At 42.5% G+C, this 16,944-nt stretch overlaps 1 protein-coding gene across 3 annotated transcripts in view; it reads left to right on the top strand.

Moving 5' to 3' along the window:
* COL19A1 (collagen type XIX alpha 1 chain) overlaps positions 1 to 16,944 on the top strand; it is a 255,136-nt gene that overhangs the window by 44,723 nt on the left and 193,469 nt on the right. The window lies entirely within an intron of this gene.

Below are 16,944 nucleotides of genomic sequence, written 5' to 3'. Positions count from 1 at the left end.
CCTGGCGGCTTAAAATAATAAAAACATAAATCAGTAAAAACCTCAATAGACCCCCCAACAAGCCCTCAAGGATGGATGGATAGGTGAATTTCCTCCAGGCCAGGCTGGACTCTGGAGATTTGGTGGAGATTTTTGGTGGAGGGATCATTTGGTTAAGAAATTGGGGTCACCATGGCTGGGCTGGTGGTTGTGAGTTCCTTTGGGCTGATCCAGCATTGAGCAGGGGGTTGGACTAGATGGCCTGTATGGCCCTTTAAAACTCTATGATTCTGTGATTCCTGCATTCTGCAGGGGGTTGGACTAGATTACCCTGGAGATCCCTTCCAACTCTATGATTCTATGATTCTGAATTGATAGTAGCATCTTTTCCTCATATGCCAGTGGACAGAATGATCATATGCTTGTCTTGTCCCCATTCATTCATTCATTCATTCATTCATTCATTCATTCATTCATTCATTCATTCATTCATTCATTCATTCACCTGCCCAGTCACGACTATTCCACAGCAAACTTCTTATGGGAAACAAGCTCTCATTACCAAGTCCTTTTTCTTTTAAATGTAAAATGGAAACAGTGCATCTTTCTCCCATCTCTGGCTGCTGTGGCATGCTTTTTTCCCAACTGGTAGGATGAAGAGGAGAGGAAGCAAAAGGACAGATGAAGAAGCAGCAAGTTTAGACCCCCAGTGTAGCAGTAGCAGATCTCCATCTGACAATAGACCAATTAGCACAGGAATCTCTGTCTCTCTCTCTTTGTATCATATTTGATTTCAGCTTGAAGACCATTGTTGGAGTTCTCCGTGAAGTAACAAAATGCTATTGCAATTGGGGGTTAACTGACAACAGACTAGATACTCTTTCAGTAAACTCAGAATTCTCTTATTTGTCCAAATGCATTTGCATTTGATGAACCTGTGTATATTCTTTACCTGGCTCTCCCCCCCCCTGCAGTTTTTCAACTCTGCTTCAATAAAACTTGCTTCTTTCCCCTCTGTATATTCTACTTTAATGGTCAGATCGTAAAGGTTCTCTGGGACAGACGCTTTGTTGGGCATATTCTAGATTGGCGAGTGAGGCTCATATTATGACCCCCCTCTGACTTTTACATCAGCTTAAAATGGGAACTAATGTGGAATGTAGAGAAGGGGACAGCAGGTATGACAATGGTAACCTAGGCAACCAAGGGAGCTAACTGCTAACCAGCTGAGAGAGGGGGAAGCAGTATATTTGTGTGTGGCTGAAGGCACGAGGACTTCTGCTGCAGAAGATAAGCAGTCACATGACAGACACTGGGCTGAAAGAGGACATGTCACTCTAGGTATAAATAAACAGAAGTACAAGTTCAACAGTAAACACAAGCTTTTAAAACAGCATATGTCTCAAAATATAGGTAGCTTGCTGTAGTTTGTCCTTACAAAGAGGTTTTACTTCTCACCTTAGGCAGCAGTGATCAAAGGCATATCTCCTGCCGGTCATCTAGCCAAGCTGAAACCAGTTCATGGTTATCCCTTCTCTGCTATTTAGCAAAAAACAAACAAGCAACCCCCAAATCCTTTAACTTTCCTTCTTCAGGAACATAAAATTTATCTAGACAATAGGATAGAGAAGAAAGACTTCTTTCCAAGTATGACTCTTTAGCACTATATATACCATATACAGGGCCAACACAAGGGAGTGAGTCTTTTGGCCCTGCCCTCTCCTACACTTGAACATGCACATAGCACCTGCACGCATATAAGCTGCACATGTGTTCACTCCATCCCCATTATTAGGAATGATTGGAAATTATAATTGCTTGTGCAGGGGGATATTGTTCGCATCATAAGAAGGACTTTGACACCTCATATTTGGCAGAACCTTGGCCACAGCTTTATAATGAGCGTAGGCACAGCATGGGGAGATCTCCCCTCTTGTGGCCAGCTGACCACAAAGGCAGTACCTGATAGCAGGCACCTGCCACGGTTCCCCTGGTGAGCCCATCAGGCATACAGGCCCCCAAAACACCCTACTGTACAATGAGAGGTGACTACTGGAGGAACCTGGTGGACGTCAGCCTCTGGCTGGTTCCCGGCCACCTCACAGCCCTATCACAGCCCTCTCACCCCTTGATGGAGTACCTGACCCACATCCACACAACCCCTTATGGGAGCTCCCACACCTTTGGGGGGCCAGTGTGCAAGCTTGGCCATCCCCCCAAACAAAGTTCCCTATGCTTAAACCCATCAGCTGTGACAAACCAAAAAACAGATTCCATTACATAACCAACAAAAAAGAGCCCCTAAAACTCCTATACTAACGAGGGAGGGAGGGCCAACAACTGAGACCAGAAGTCAAGGCTTTCCCCCTGTGTTGCCCCCTGCCATTGGTATTCAGAGGTGCAGGACTGCCTCTGAACTAAAGGTTCCCTTTAGTTATCTGATTCTCTTTAGTCATCATGGCTAATAGGCTTGCCTCTCTCTGAGAAGGTCTTGGGGTGGCTTAAAACTGTTTTGTAAAATAACATCCAAAATACAAGTACATATAAAATCTAAATGTTGGAGATAGACTTTTTAAAGGGGATCTTCATGGAGATTGTTTTATGTGAACCTCCTTGAGTCCTTAGAGAAAGGCAGCCTAAAAATATTATTATTATTATTATTATTATTATTAATTATTAATTATTAATTATTAATTATTAATTATTAATTATTAATTATTAATTATTAATTATTAATTATTAATTATTAATTATTAATTATTAATTATTAATTATTAATTATTAATTATTAATTATTATTATTGTTTAAAATTTACTACATATTAGTTTCATCTCAGATTTTTCCCTAACAAGCTGGGGCACAGAGTGCAAGCAAGCGAGACAGAGACAGACAGACGAATATATTGATTTCTACATTATCCTGAAATGGTATCGCTATTATCTTAACTGGTTTTGTGGAATCAGATCAGTAGTTTAAACATTGCTGTGGTGCTCCATGAAAGGAAGTCCTTGGGCTTGTGGAAACTCTGCAGAGTCCAACCCACTGATTTCAATACAGGAAAGTTATTAATCACTGCCATTGTGCTTGTTAATGTTAAAGTAAAATTAAAAGTGCTGATTAGTTAATGATCAATAAATGGGCCTAACATTTAGGTCAGATTTATAACCAAATTTTTCTGTTTGGTGCTTCACAATCACATGGGCTGCTATAGTGGCTCAAACCAAATGGGTTCATCATGCTACATTAGTACACTTTTTCTAACACGCTCCACTAGTTTACAATATTCAAATCTTAGCATCTGAACATTTTACCTAACAGCCATTGTTATTCCAGTCTTCAAGATATTGGTGAATATTATTCCAAACCATCTATAAAACGCTATGAATCATTGTCTCTGGATGCAGGTGCAGTTGCTTTCATCCTATGACCTCTTGCTTAAATGACCATGATTATTACTGCCATGTTACATGTCTTGTCTTGATTACAAGTACAATTGTAACCCTCTTCCCACTCAGATCTGTAATCCTTTCCTAAACAGATAAAAATGGAGATATTACATTATTTGCCCACTAAAAATCCAACCACACCCTCTACTCCTTCCCTTGATGTGCACCTGTTGGAGATGAGCAAACACCTCCAGTACAGTTCATAATTACACTGGAGTGGGGGAGGGGATTAGCTCTAGTTCCTGTTGTACGCAACCATCCTGCATTTTGCTCTGTGCACTCTGCAATAGTCCCATACAAATTAGACACTGTTCTTTGTCATCCACTTTTTTTGCTGTGTGTGTTTTTCTGCTGTTTTATACTTCGTCCAAGATTAGACCTGGATGACAAGTAGTTAATTTTGTACTTGTTATTTATTTACTTAATTATTGTATTTCTAGCCTGTCCTCCCCCGAAACCCATTAAAAAGTTATAAAAGCACATATTTTACAAATTTACAGCATTTAAAATATATAAATCTTAAACTTTAAAATTTATTAAAAATGCAGTTTTACAGGATCGCAGAGGAAAGATGTAATCCACTCCAATCATTCTCTGAAATATCGTGGCATGCATGATATTTGATTTCTCTAAATTTATTTCTTTGGGATGGAGGGTAGGAGGGAGCCCAGCTTTTGGTCTTTTAAATCTGAAATTGTGTCTGTAAATGAGGTTGGGAAACTTACCTAAGCCCCAAAGCCTCTGTTGCCGAGCTGGCGGGGCAGGAGGAAGGGGACACCTTGTGTCCTTGATGCTCCGGGTGGGCGGGGGGAAGAGGGAGAGGCACGAGAGTGTGGGCAGTGTTCGCATGCTCGTTGTGCCTATTTAAGGCATGGCAAGCGTGGGTTCACCCTCTTTCCCCCGGAAGCAAGCCAGAGAGCAGACGGAACCCACCCACCCTCCCTGCTCTGCGAGTAGTGGATTGCTGTTTGTTGTTATCAAGTTGTTCACTTTTGTCACAACATTTGTGGGGAAAATGGCATGGGGAGAAAGTCTAATTGGTAGTTCGATGAGGGCATCAAACTTTGTATCTTGGGGCCTTAATTGGGAGGCAGCTTGGAGCGAGCTAGGTCAACCCGAATGGGAAGGCTGGACGCTCGCTGAGCCAGGTGGCCTATGTGTCAGAGGAGGTCTGTGCCTCTCTCTGGCACATCAGGTTGGAACACTTCCCTTAGGGAGGCTCAGTGCCTTTTGGGTGACCTGTCTTCCAGGAAGGAGACAGGTGGCACCTTAGTGCACTAAGCCAAAAATGTGTGGGTTAGGCTCTCTCCAAATAATTGTGCCTGTTTTGTTGCCAACCATTCTGTGTTAACTAAAAGCTGTGTCCATGTTTAAGCCATCCAGCTTTATGCATCTTCCTTCTAACATCAGACCCGCCTGCAAGTCAAAAGTAAATCTTGGTTTGTAACCTCTCCAAGGACTAAAGGCTGCTGAGCTGAAGCTGATCAGTTAGTGAGGTTTAAAATCTAAAGCTCAACTTGGCTCCTGATCCTGAAGGCGAAACTGATAGAGCTTGTGGCGGAATCGGCCACCTGCCCGACAGATGCCAAGCCTGTGGGTCCTGTTCCGGCCCTCCACCCTTTCCCTGGGTGGGACCTATCTCTTCCTGTCCAGATGAAGCAGCAGAAACCCAGATGCAACAGCTTTTTAAGTATTGTATGTCTAGTTTGGGCCTTAATCCTGTCAGGAGAGAGACTGTTTTCCTAGATGGGAGTTATCTGCTTAATCTGGATAAGGGGAAATTGTTTTTTTTTAAATAATGTATAAAGTTTAGAAGTACTTTAATACCCAAATTTGTTGTAGAAGAAATACGTTGATCTTGTAACTACCTTTTCCAAGTGTATCTTGTTTGCCAGTCATTTCACCTATAAATTCAGATGGTCCAGCCTCACTGATCCAGGATACTGTAACCTCAGATTTGGCCTATTGTAATATGCTCTACACAAGGCTGCTTTTAAAGCCAATCTGGAAATTTCCATTAGTGTGACTTCCTGTTTGTTAAATGAGACAGGAGGGGCTGTGGCTCAGTGGTAGAGAGTATCTACTTGGCATATAGAAGGTCCCCGGTTCATTCCCTGGTATCTCCCAACGACCATGAAGTAGGTGATGTGAAAGATCTTGAGACTCTGAAAAGCCACTGCCAGTCTTAGCAGACAGTACTGACTTTGATGGACATGTGGTTTTATTCAGTATGTTTCCAAAAACTCCATTAATTGCCTATTTGTTTCTGGGCTCAATTTTAAGGTGTTCTAAGAAGCTTAAAGCTAAATGTTGGACTGACATAATTGAGGGAACATTTTCATGCATATGAAGCTGTGTGCTGGCTACATTCTTATCAGCACATACCATGTACTGAGCTGTTCCTTTAGAAGTATTTGTACCAGCTCAGCTCCATGCATTTTGTTTGCAGCTCTGACATTTTGAAAAGGCCTGTTCAGGGTGGGTGCCACCTTGACTAGTGTTTAGAATAAGATGACCAGATGGTCCCGCTTTTGGAGGGACATCTGGGAGCACCTGGCAAATAGTACTTATGCTGAAATTTAAAAACATATATTACAATACTATTTTTGCGTTCTATGCGTTCTATGAAAATTTTTGTTGCTCCATATAGACCAAATTTTTAATCAAGAACCCCTCCCCCCGGTCAATGGTGTCCCGCTTTACCAATGTTAAAATCTGGTCACCTTAGTTTAGAAGGACCTATAAAATAGCATTATTCAGATAGCATGTTATTGTTTTTAGCGGGCCTTTTGTATCATAATGAAGGTGTTATAGTATTAATGGTGGGCAAGTTTTTAATATAATAGTAGGACGCAATAGCATTTTTTATGCGAGCTGCATTGGGCCTTTCAGGGGTAAGACAGGATGTAAATATTTTAACTAACTAATATTAGTAATTAATAAGAATATTTTGAAGAAACAAGTAGAAATTGCATTCCTTAAAAATAATTTTAGTCATACAACGGAAATCTCAGTTGTGTCCAACAACTATGTAAATGAGAGCCTCAGCAGAACTAAGGACAAGAAGGTTAGTAGGGGTAGTGTCATCTATAGCTCAGTGACGTAGTCAGCAACCGATGGATGGGTACAACTGGTTGACATATTTGGAGGTAAAGGATTTTTCCTGTCGGTCAGAATGATGCATCACATCCTACGGCCTCAATTGTGTGGGTTAATCAGTGGAAAACTGAAGTATGGAGAGTGGGTCCTAGAGACGATGTATTGGACTATCCTTTCTCTGCTCCCTTTTCCAGTCCCATGACTCTTCCAGATTTTCTAAATGTTCTGCGCATTCATACCTAGCTATCAATAAACATTTAACATAGTAATCATTCAGCTATAGGGAGATGCAGTGCTATTTTTGTGAAGCAGTAGTAAGAGGTCCCCGTATCAAATTTAGTAAGCCAATCTTTATTTACCTTTTAGATTTTACTTTTAAAAGCACGGATGGAAAAAAGATGCTATTTATAAATCTTATGAACACCAATTCTTCCACACTGAAAGAGCCCAAATTAGAGTTTATGATTAACTTCCGTATTTACAAGTATCAATGAGGCCTCTAGCTTGCTGAATGTCTTCCAGGAAGAGAAAGATGATCCAAGTTACATTTCCTGAGAGTGAAGTGAGAGATGTTTGGCATTTATGGGAAGACATTGCTTCTTCCAGCTGACACCTACCATCACCTGTCACATTACAAATAATTTGATGGTCAGTGGTCGTGAGGTTGGCGTGAGCAACCTCTGTCCCATGGCGGGTGATGATGTATTTAAAGCCACCTTAGATCAAGACTCTGAAATCTTAGCCTTTTGTGTTTGCAGAGAGGATTCAAACTGAGGCAGGTTGTTTGTGGAAAAGCAACGTCTTGAGAACAATCTTTCTTGTAGTCACTGTCAGCAGCAAACGTGGAAAAAAATTCAGACAACAAAGGAGTGTTCCGAAAAGTAACAACACAACAGCAGGGAGCAACTTACAAGAACCAGCTGCAAGTCCATATCAATGCATTACATTGGAATGCATCTTTATATAAGAAAAGAGCCACTGTCTGCCACCCAACATTTCTAGTAGACATGCCTTATCAGAACTTTTTTGTTCACATTCACATTTTATGGTATATTTATTATTTACTTAACATTAATTGCAACTAAGCGATGAAGTTCTCATAGTAGTATATGTGAAATATCCAAGATCAGTATTGTGCATGATTTAACAGAATACAGGGAATGTCCTGCAGGGGGCATCAGAGATGTGTAGTTAGCATGTTTAAGTCAGGAACTTCCTGATATTTCTCAAATAATCACTTCTGTGTCCTGATTGGCTCAGTTGCAGAAATCCAGCTCCTATGAGTATACTTCCACTCTGCTTACCTGCAGAACAGATTGAATGAACAGAATAGTTAGAACTAATTCTCTCTCTCCTCTTTCTTACAAAGTTGTTTCTCTTCGAATTAAAAGTATTTTATTCTTATAAGCAGCCTGGTGCTTGACCCCTCTTTGCCTATTTAAACTCTGCCAAGAGTATATGTGTGTAAAAATGCACCATAATAAAATGCATTATAACATAAAAATGCATTGTAACAAAATCTTAAAATAAAATACTCAATACATGAATAAAGGTATAGCTCATTAAAAACAGTCATAGTACTAACTCTCCACTTAGATGCCACTAAAACCCTGATGAGTCAACTAGGGCTTTACTATTTCCTACAATCAACTAGCGAAGGGAGCAAGGCACACAGCACACAAGCTATTTATTGGCTCTATGCATCAACAGCATCTGGAAATTAGTGTGAAACTTCCTGTCAGCTAATATAGGACCAAGAGCACCAATGTCATATACTCCCTATAAACCTCCTCAGAAGTGTGTGGCTAAATTCTGAATCATCTACAGCTTCCAAACTGTCTTCAAAGGTATTATAATATATATATTGTAATATAATAGTCATGAATTTAGAACTCAGGAAAAAATATTCATAACTTTTACTTGGTGATAGAACTTTGTTCTAAAAATCCATAGCCTAACACTTGTTCATTGTCTAACAGAAGACCAAGAATGGGTTTTATTTTTTAAATGTTTTAATAACAATTTACATATTTCATACATTTGCCTGTTTTATACCAAATAATCTTTATCAGTGTTTAAAAATGCTTTACAGAACTGAAGGTCTGTCCATTGGTACACTTACTTGAAATTAATGGAAATCCAAAAACCATGCTTAAGTGTAGAATGATAGAATTATAGAATAATGGAATTGGAAGGGATCTCCTGGGTCATCTAGTCCAACCCCCTGAACAGTGCAGGTCACTCACAACACTATCACTCATCCACTGTAACCTGCCACCCCCTTGAACCTTTACAGAATCAGCTATCCAGCCTCTGTTTAAAAATTTCCAAAGATGGAGAACTTACCACCTCCCAAGGAAGTCTGTTCCACTGAGAAACCACTCTAACTGTCAGGAACTTCTTCCGGATGTTTAGACGGAATTTCTTTTGCATTAATTTCATCCCACTGGTTCTAGTCCGTCCCTCCAGGGCAAGAGAGAACAACTCTGCTCCATCCTCTATATGGCAGCCTTTTAAATACTTGAAGATGGTTATCAGATCCCTTCTCAGTTGTCTCCTCTCCAGGCTAAAAAGACCAAGATTCCCCAACCTTTCCTCATACGTCTTGGTCTCCAAACCCTTCACCATCACTCTCCAGTTTGTCTGCATCCCTCTTCAACTGTGATGCTCAAAACTGAACACAGTACTTTAAGTGAGGCCAAACCAGAACAAAGTGGTACCATCACGATACTCCATTTGATACAGCCCAAAATCCCATTCGTCTTTTTAGCCACCAAATCAAATTGCTGACTCATGTTCAATGTATGGTCTACTAATACTCCTAGATCCTTTTCACACATACTACTGCCAAGACAAGTCTCCCCCATCCTATACTGGTGTTTAAGGTTTCTCCTACCTAAATGCAGAACTTTACATTTCTCCCTATTGAATTTCATTTTATTCAGTTTAGCTTACTTCTTGAACTATCAAGATCATTCTATATTCTGATTCTGTCTTCTGTTGTGTTTGCTACCCTTCCAATTTAGTATTGTCTGCAAATTTAATAAGCACCCCCTCTAATCCCTCATCCAAATCATTTATTAATATGTTGAACAACACAGGACCCAGGACAGATCCCTGGGGAACTCCACTTGTGACTCTTCTCCAAGAGGATGCTGAACCATTAACAAGAACTCTTTGGGTATGATCTGTCAAGCCTTTGGATACAATCTGTGCAATACTAATTATATGATTCTATAGAGCACTGAAGCTATCTTAAAGAAAGCCCAATCCATTTTTACAAACAGTGGAAGGAATCTATATCCATATTTGCCCAGTGGAATGTAGATGCAGTGAAAAGACAGTGTTAGCAGACATGCTAAGAACTTTGAAAGAAGCATGATAGAATAAAATCTTACTATGATAAGACAGTCTACATCCGACCTATCTTCATCTGGAGTATTCTGTGAACATGGAACAGCAAAGAGATGAAAGTAACCCCCCCCCCCCCCCCACACACACACAGAGCAATTTCATGTCAGAAAATAGCTTGGTGGGAGAGGCAGAAGCTCTTCCTCTCCTTGTTTTCTGCTGTCCCAGAAACTTGGGCCAGAATTAATGAACTGAAATTAAATCAAATGAATTTTTATCTGAACATTAGGAATAGGGATGGGCACAAACCGCAAAAATGTGGTTCAGTCCATGATTTGTGACCAAACCATGAACCAAACCACAAAATAAACTGGGTCGCTCTTCGACAAACTATTTGGTTTGTGGACCCAACAAAACTTGTTTGGGGTTAAAGGGACTGAACTTTAGGGTTAAAGGGACTGTTTAAAGAGAGTGCGGTCACTTTAAACAAGGTTTTCAGAAAGCAGCAAAAACAGCTGAGGGGAAAGAGTGCACCTAGTGCAATCCCTTTAAACTTTAAAGGGACTGCACAAAAAAGCCTGAAATAGCCGAACTGCAGGGATCATTCCCAGCCATTCAGCACTTCTGTGGCTTTCTGATGGAGCTGAAAGCAGGGGTTTAAAGAGACTCTCACCCATCATGAACTTCAGTTCCCAAACCATGAACAGGGCACAAATTTCGCTTCATGGTTTGGTTTGTGTGCACTCCTAATTATGAAGAGCTTCCTGACAGAGCAATTCCTCTGTAGAATATGCTTCCTCTGGTGATGATGAGCCTGCTTTCTGCTGAGGTTTTGAAGCACAGGCTAGATGGCCATCTGACAACAATGTTTTTTCTCTGAATTTAGGAAATCATGAGAGGTAGAGCAGGAAGAGATGACCCAGTGCTTGACTCTCTTGGCCCTTCCTTACTTGCCCAGCTGATAATGCTGGTAATGCGGATGCCACTTTGAAGCCTGGAAGGAAGTTTCCTCCAAGACAGGTTGATTAAGATTCTGGAGGTTTTTGCTTTCCCCTCAGCATAGAAGTCACTGGCCGAATGGGGGCGAATTGTGAATTTCTTGCATTGTATACAGGGTTGGACTAGATGACTCTTAAGATCATTTCCATCTCTGTATTTCTATGTTTCTTGTGGTGGTGTTCCAAGTTTGAAGTTTGAACAGGCTCTGCTTTATTTTTAATAGCTATTCTCTACATTTGCTGGGTGACTTCAGGGAAGCTGAGTTGGGCTTGGGGGAAGGTGTTTGGTGAGCACTGGTCAGGCATATGTTAGGCTGTGGATATAATTTGTATCCTGTGCTATGTAAGGGCATGTGGGGGGCGGGTGTCTCTTCTGGAGCAAAGGAACCTGTGGGCTGTGATGCAGTTCTTGATGGCATAACTTTATGTCAGTTCTGCGTGGGGCATTCCTAGGCTGGGCTGGCTTAGAGAGCCAACTAATTCTTGCCATACCCCTGACCCTGCCTCTTCCTTTGCCAACACAGAGAGTTTGCTGGCAGTGGCCTGATGGGGTTCAGCATGTTGACTTTGAGGGGAGACTTAGGTGCATTACAGCAATCTATTCTCTGCATTACTGTGGCATGGATCCAAGTGGCCACATTGGCTGTATCAAATTACAGGACCCTTTTCTGGGATAAACTAAGCTGGGAGTTGTTTTTGTTTTGCAGCCGCACTAATTTGCTTCTGCGGCAATAATGTTGGATCCAGTGTAATCCCTGAATGGAGACAGCAAGTGTCAACTGAATTCAATCAAAGATGGGAAGAACAGTGTCCTTCAAGATCTCTGCCTTCCCAGCCTGCATTACCACTGTCTCATCCAGATTTACTTTCAATTATTTTTCATTCTTAGACATTGAACTACAGTGGACAAGCAACAATTTGGGACCTCTACCACATCACCAGTAGATTTGGACAAAAAGATACAGAGATAATGCTGTTCTAGGTCTCACTGCCCATCATGAGCACATTAAACCAAGCTGAGGTTATAATTTGTTTTGGCAGCTGGCATTGAAAAGGACCTTTCTCTCTCTAAACAGGGGTAGTCAAACTGCGACCCTCCAGATGTCCATGGACTACAATTCCCAGAAGCCCCTGCCAACATTTGCTGGCAGGGGCTTCTGGGAATTGTAGTCCATGGACATCTGGAGGGCCACAGTTTGACTACCCCTGCTCTAAAATATACTCTGCTTCTCCCACCCACACGTATGACCAGATCCACAAGGCCAACAGAGCTGAAGACATTAATTGTTTTGTTGATTTATCACATTAAAAAGCTATTATCAAGGACTGACAACAACCATATATTTCTATTTGCTGCTAATTAGTTAACTGAAGGGCATGCCAGTGTCAAATTCTGTTCATATTGTAGGCAGTTTATACTAACATGTGGCAAATATATTGTGAGCCAAAGACCCAATCAGCACAGGTGATCTGTTTGGTCTCTATAGAGGGACAGTATGCCAAAGCAAGAATAAATTTTTAGCCAATTAATTGGTATCCAGTTAAGCATAAGTCATTTAAGATTGTCTCAAAGGATATGCTTTGTATTCCACCCTCCAAGCCAAATGGCAAAGGCTACTGCAACTCATTGAGACTTGGATAATCGGAAAGTTGGCATGCCTGGAAAATTAGTAGCTCTCTTTTATAGTATAAAATCTTAAACGCATAGAGAGGGTTGAACTTGACTGTAGCGTGGCAATGTGAATACATATGAAAAGTGTAAAGTACAAAATAGAGATCCCAATCACCCATCTATAAATGTTAAATAGCACATGCACAATTTTAGGCATTCAGATTGGGAATGCATGGAAGGAAAATTAAGATTAACTCATGAGGTCCCACCTGTGTGTGCTCATCAAACCCTAGTTTTCCTGTGCTTTTAACATTTAAATGGGAAAAAGACAGCCTTTGATGTGTTTCCCCCCTTTAAAAGCATGGAGATCTTACTTTTGATAAGTGAAATCTGAGACCTGATGGGTTAAATCTCTATTTCCCTTCCCATGTGTCCCTAGTCAGAATTGCATCTCCATGATTAATTAGACTGATTTTCCTAGTGTCTGTTTTATTTACAAATAGAAACATTGCGGAGAGTGCTAGTGAAAAGTTTCTAATCTAGTGTGGGTTTTGGACATAGGAGCCCTGTCCAGTACAGAATTGGGCAACCATGTTTGCTTTTTGGAAATGTTTTATTAACTTTTTAAAATGTTATGTGGACCTATTGGTGCTAACATTCCTGTAAAAAGGCTAAACAAGAAGCCAGATTTTGCCGTACCATCTTAGCTCTCTATACACAAATTTTGAGTTTTGTCTATGAGACTTTTAATAATTTGAAGGAAGACTTTTTGTTATGTCTGTGGACATTTAGAGACCGGGAGCTCAGAAGCAGAGACTGACCCCAAACCCTTGTTAAGGATTCAGTAGTTCCCAGTTCAATTAGTGAACAAAAGGACCAATCACAGGCCTCTGATAAGGGCCAGTCGTGCTACTTGTTTATGGGAAGTCTTTCTTATTAGATTCACATTGGGCACCACTTGATATACTCTCTCTGATGTGCACAACTCTTACTATGTATGGCATTCTGAGCACAGCTTGAGACCTTGACATTTTGCTTTGCCTCAGGGTTACTGCCAGCACTGCATAATTTGTCATATGGCTAGATCAGGGGTCTGCAAACTTCTACAGTTAAAGAGTCCAACTAGTTAAAATTCAGATCAAGTGATCAACAGAGTCCATGTAAGAAAACCTGTTTGCATCGCTGAAATGAGACAGCCATAGTTGATTCTGTATTGAGCCGCTTGGAGTGTGTCCCATAGATTGCAGACCAATGCATGTCAATAAAATATTGGCAGTGTATATCAATACTCTTTCCTCCACCTTCGCTGATATGGAAAACGGGAGTTAGAGTAGGAGATATGGAAAGTATAGAAGTTGGAGCATTCCTTTTGTTCCCAATTTAGGCACATTTTGCATACCTTCCTTGAAACGCAATCCACCATGTTTTTATGTCTGATGGTGGTGGGAAATAAGCTCACCCTCAGTCCCATCATATCTCCCTTCCTTGAGCCTAAAGGTAAAGGTAAAGGTATCCCCTGTGCAAGCACCGAGTCATGTCTGACCCTTGGGGTGACGCCCTCTAGCGTTTTCTTGGCAGACTCAATACGGGGTGGTTTGCCAGTGCCTTCCCCAGTCATCACCGTTTACCCCCCAGCAGCAAGCTGGGTACTCATTTTACCGACCTCGGAAGGATGGAAGGCTGAGTCAACCTTGAGCCGGCTGCTGGGATTGAACTCCCAACCTCATGGGCAGACAGATTCAGACAGCATATCGCTGCCTTACCACTCTGCGCCACAAGAGGCTCTTCCTTGAGCCTAATGCTTCCCAATCTGAACATTAACAGCTGCTGGGACAGCTCTCCCTGAAATCAAAGCTGGGAAGACACAGAACAGCTACTCTGCTTAAGCTACATGATTCTTTGCTTGAAGCAGAATGGCGGTGGTGATTGTGGCACCCAGCAGCCAGCTACCATAGACAGGAGGCTGCTGAGAGAGAAGCAAAAGGAACACAAGCAACCACTTTATCCTGCACCTTTTGTATAGGTCGCTGGCTGCCCTCATAGGCACCTTGGCTTTGGGAAATACCTGGACATTTTGGGGGTGCAGCCTAAGGAGAGCAGGGTTTGGGAAGGCAGAGACTTCAATGGGTTACAATGCCATAAAGACTACCTCACAAAACAGCCATTTCCCCCCCAGAGAGTCTGATATCTGTTGCCTAAAAGTCAATTGTAATTGCAGGAGATCTCTATGCTGATGCCTTGAATTCTCAGGGAGCCGGGGGGGGGGGGGGGGCGGGATGGGGAAAATGTCATTGTGAGGATGTCGCTTCTGGCTAAGAGAGTCAGTTTGATGTAGTGGTTAAGCACAGCAGCCTCTGATTTGGAGAACCAGGTTTGATTTGCCACTCTTCCACATGCAGCCTGCTGACTGACCTTGGGCTAGTCACAGTTCTCTCAGAGCCCTTTCGGCCCCACCAACTCACAGGGTGCCTGTTGCGGGGAAAAGAAGTATAGCTGATTTACTACCTCGGGTAATAAAAGGCAGCATCCAAAAAACCAGCTCTTCTTTTTCTTCTAAAACTGACATCTCCCCTCCCCCCCTCCCATTTCCCTACCACCACCCATTTTAGCAGCAACCTTGTTGGGCCTCAGTGGCAAACTGTCCACCATAGCCAGTAGGTTGGCAACCCTAAATAATAATGGCAAATTATACACAGAAATGATGCAGTCTGATTCATCAATAATTCATAAAAATGTGGTTCCTTGGCCCATTATGCACAGGCCATAATGCCCGTGTTGGCAGCAGCAGTGCTTCGGGGAAAATCACCGATAACACTTGCTGCCGCTGCCAGCACGGGCACCTCCCAGCCCAGGGCAACTGAAGGCCCGCCTTAAGCAAATGCGGGATCTTCTGTAGCTTCCTGGGTAAGCTGGGGCTGCGGCGGGCCGGCAATGTGCATAATCGTCAGCGCCAGGCCCGTCGGCCCACCCAGCCCTGACCCTACGGTGTCCCTGTAGGAACATCGCATGCCCCTGTGGGCTCCGTGAAGCCCAGGAGCTGGCAGGGGTGACCCCCTGCCCCCACCTGGCCATGTGGAGGGAGCCTGGCTGCCCTCCCCCCCAGGCCATCTAAACGTCCCTCCCCCCGCCACTCTGGCTTACCTTCTAGCCCTGGCTTTCAGCGCGTCCACATGCACTACACCAGGGCAGCCCAGCATGGCCCGCCCCTGTGCATACACGGGGAATGGCGGGGCATCCTGCCCCACTGCAATCCCATGGCGGCAGTGCACAGTAGCTGCTGCCGTGCATAAAAGGCCCTTTTGGAACAAATCCACTAATTAAGACCTGTGTTTTGATGTTGTTATGGTGAAGGTAGTCTTTTTGAGACTGGGGAGTTCAGGTGGTCAATTGCAGCTGGGAATTTTCTTCCCTTGTCTATGAGCGCTGGTGTGCATTTGAGCAGTGAGCAAGCAAGATGTTTTCTGCTAAATTGCTCTAAAGAAGCATCTGAGCTTGTTCACCTTTTGCTCATGTGAATTTCCCTCTTGATGGTGCTGTAGATGGGCCATTGCCAAGAAATGTGAAAAGAGTGGTCGTGGTAACCTTTTGGGGGTGTTGGTTGTTGGCTTGTTTTAGAAATGACGTTAGATAACATGCTTGTTATGAATTAAAAGCTGCATTTCTTTTCATATTGTAATCAAAGATCATTTGGGGTGAAATTCATCACTCGGGCAGGAGGCCAACTCAAGTCTTATGTATCAAATAGCGCTTAAGCCGTGTGTTTGTTGCTCTTATGACTGCTCTGGGCTGAAAATTAAAGTCTATCACAAATGCACAGTGCTTATAGGCACCTTGCCCAAATATTTGCCCAGTGAAAGATCAGAGCCCTTCTCTGTAGGGTGGGGTGGAGAACCAACAGACGGGAACTGCTGCCAGCAGACACGACTGAGAATATGTGTTTCCTGCTTGTGGCCTTCAGCGAACATTTGACAAGCCTTGGTCTCAAGTGAAAGATCGAAGAAGTCGTTTCATACATCATTTTGGCACTTCTGGAATCGCCCTCTCCGTTATGAAAATAGATTGGGGCACATACCAAATGTGCAGATAATTAGATATGGGACTTTGCTTAGTTCTGCTCAGGGGTTCATTTGAATATAAAGGAATGTCTGGAGAGGGCTAACTGGGAACGTGACAGGTGGTCCCGCCTTTCACTGCCTTGTGTTCAAGAGTCATATCTGCATGGAGCCTATGTCTGTGGCTCCAAAGACACAGAGGCTCCAGTATGCAGAATGCAAAGTTCTCTGTTTTCCAGGAGCACACATACAGGAACCTATGCACATTTCAGAGTGTCCTGAAACCAACCTCCAGGTGAGGCCTGGATTTATCCCAGAATGAAAACTGATCTCCACACTACAGAGATCAATGCTTTAAAGGAAATGGCAACTTTGAAGGATGATCTCTATGCCATCACACCCCTAA

This window comes from Paroedura picta, chromosome 1, assembly GCF_049243985.1.
Source record: "Paroedura picta isolate Pp20150507F chromosome 1, Ppicta_v3.0, whole genome shotgun sequence".
In the NCBI taxonomy this organism is placed as follows: domain Eukaryota; kingdom Metazoa; phylum Chordata; class Lepidosauria; order Squamata; family Gekkonidae; genus Paroedura; species Paroedura picta.
This window is presented reverse-complemented; position numbering and strand designations above follow the sequence as displayed.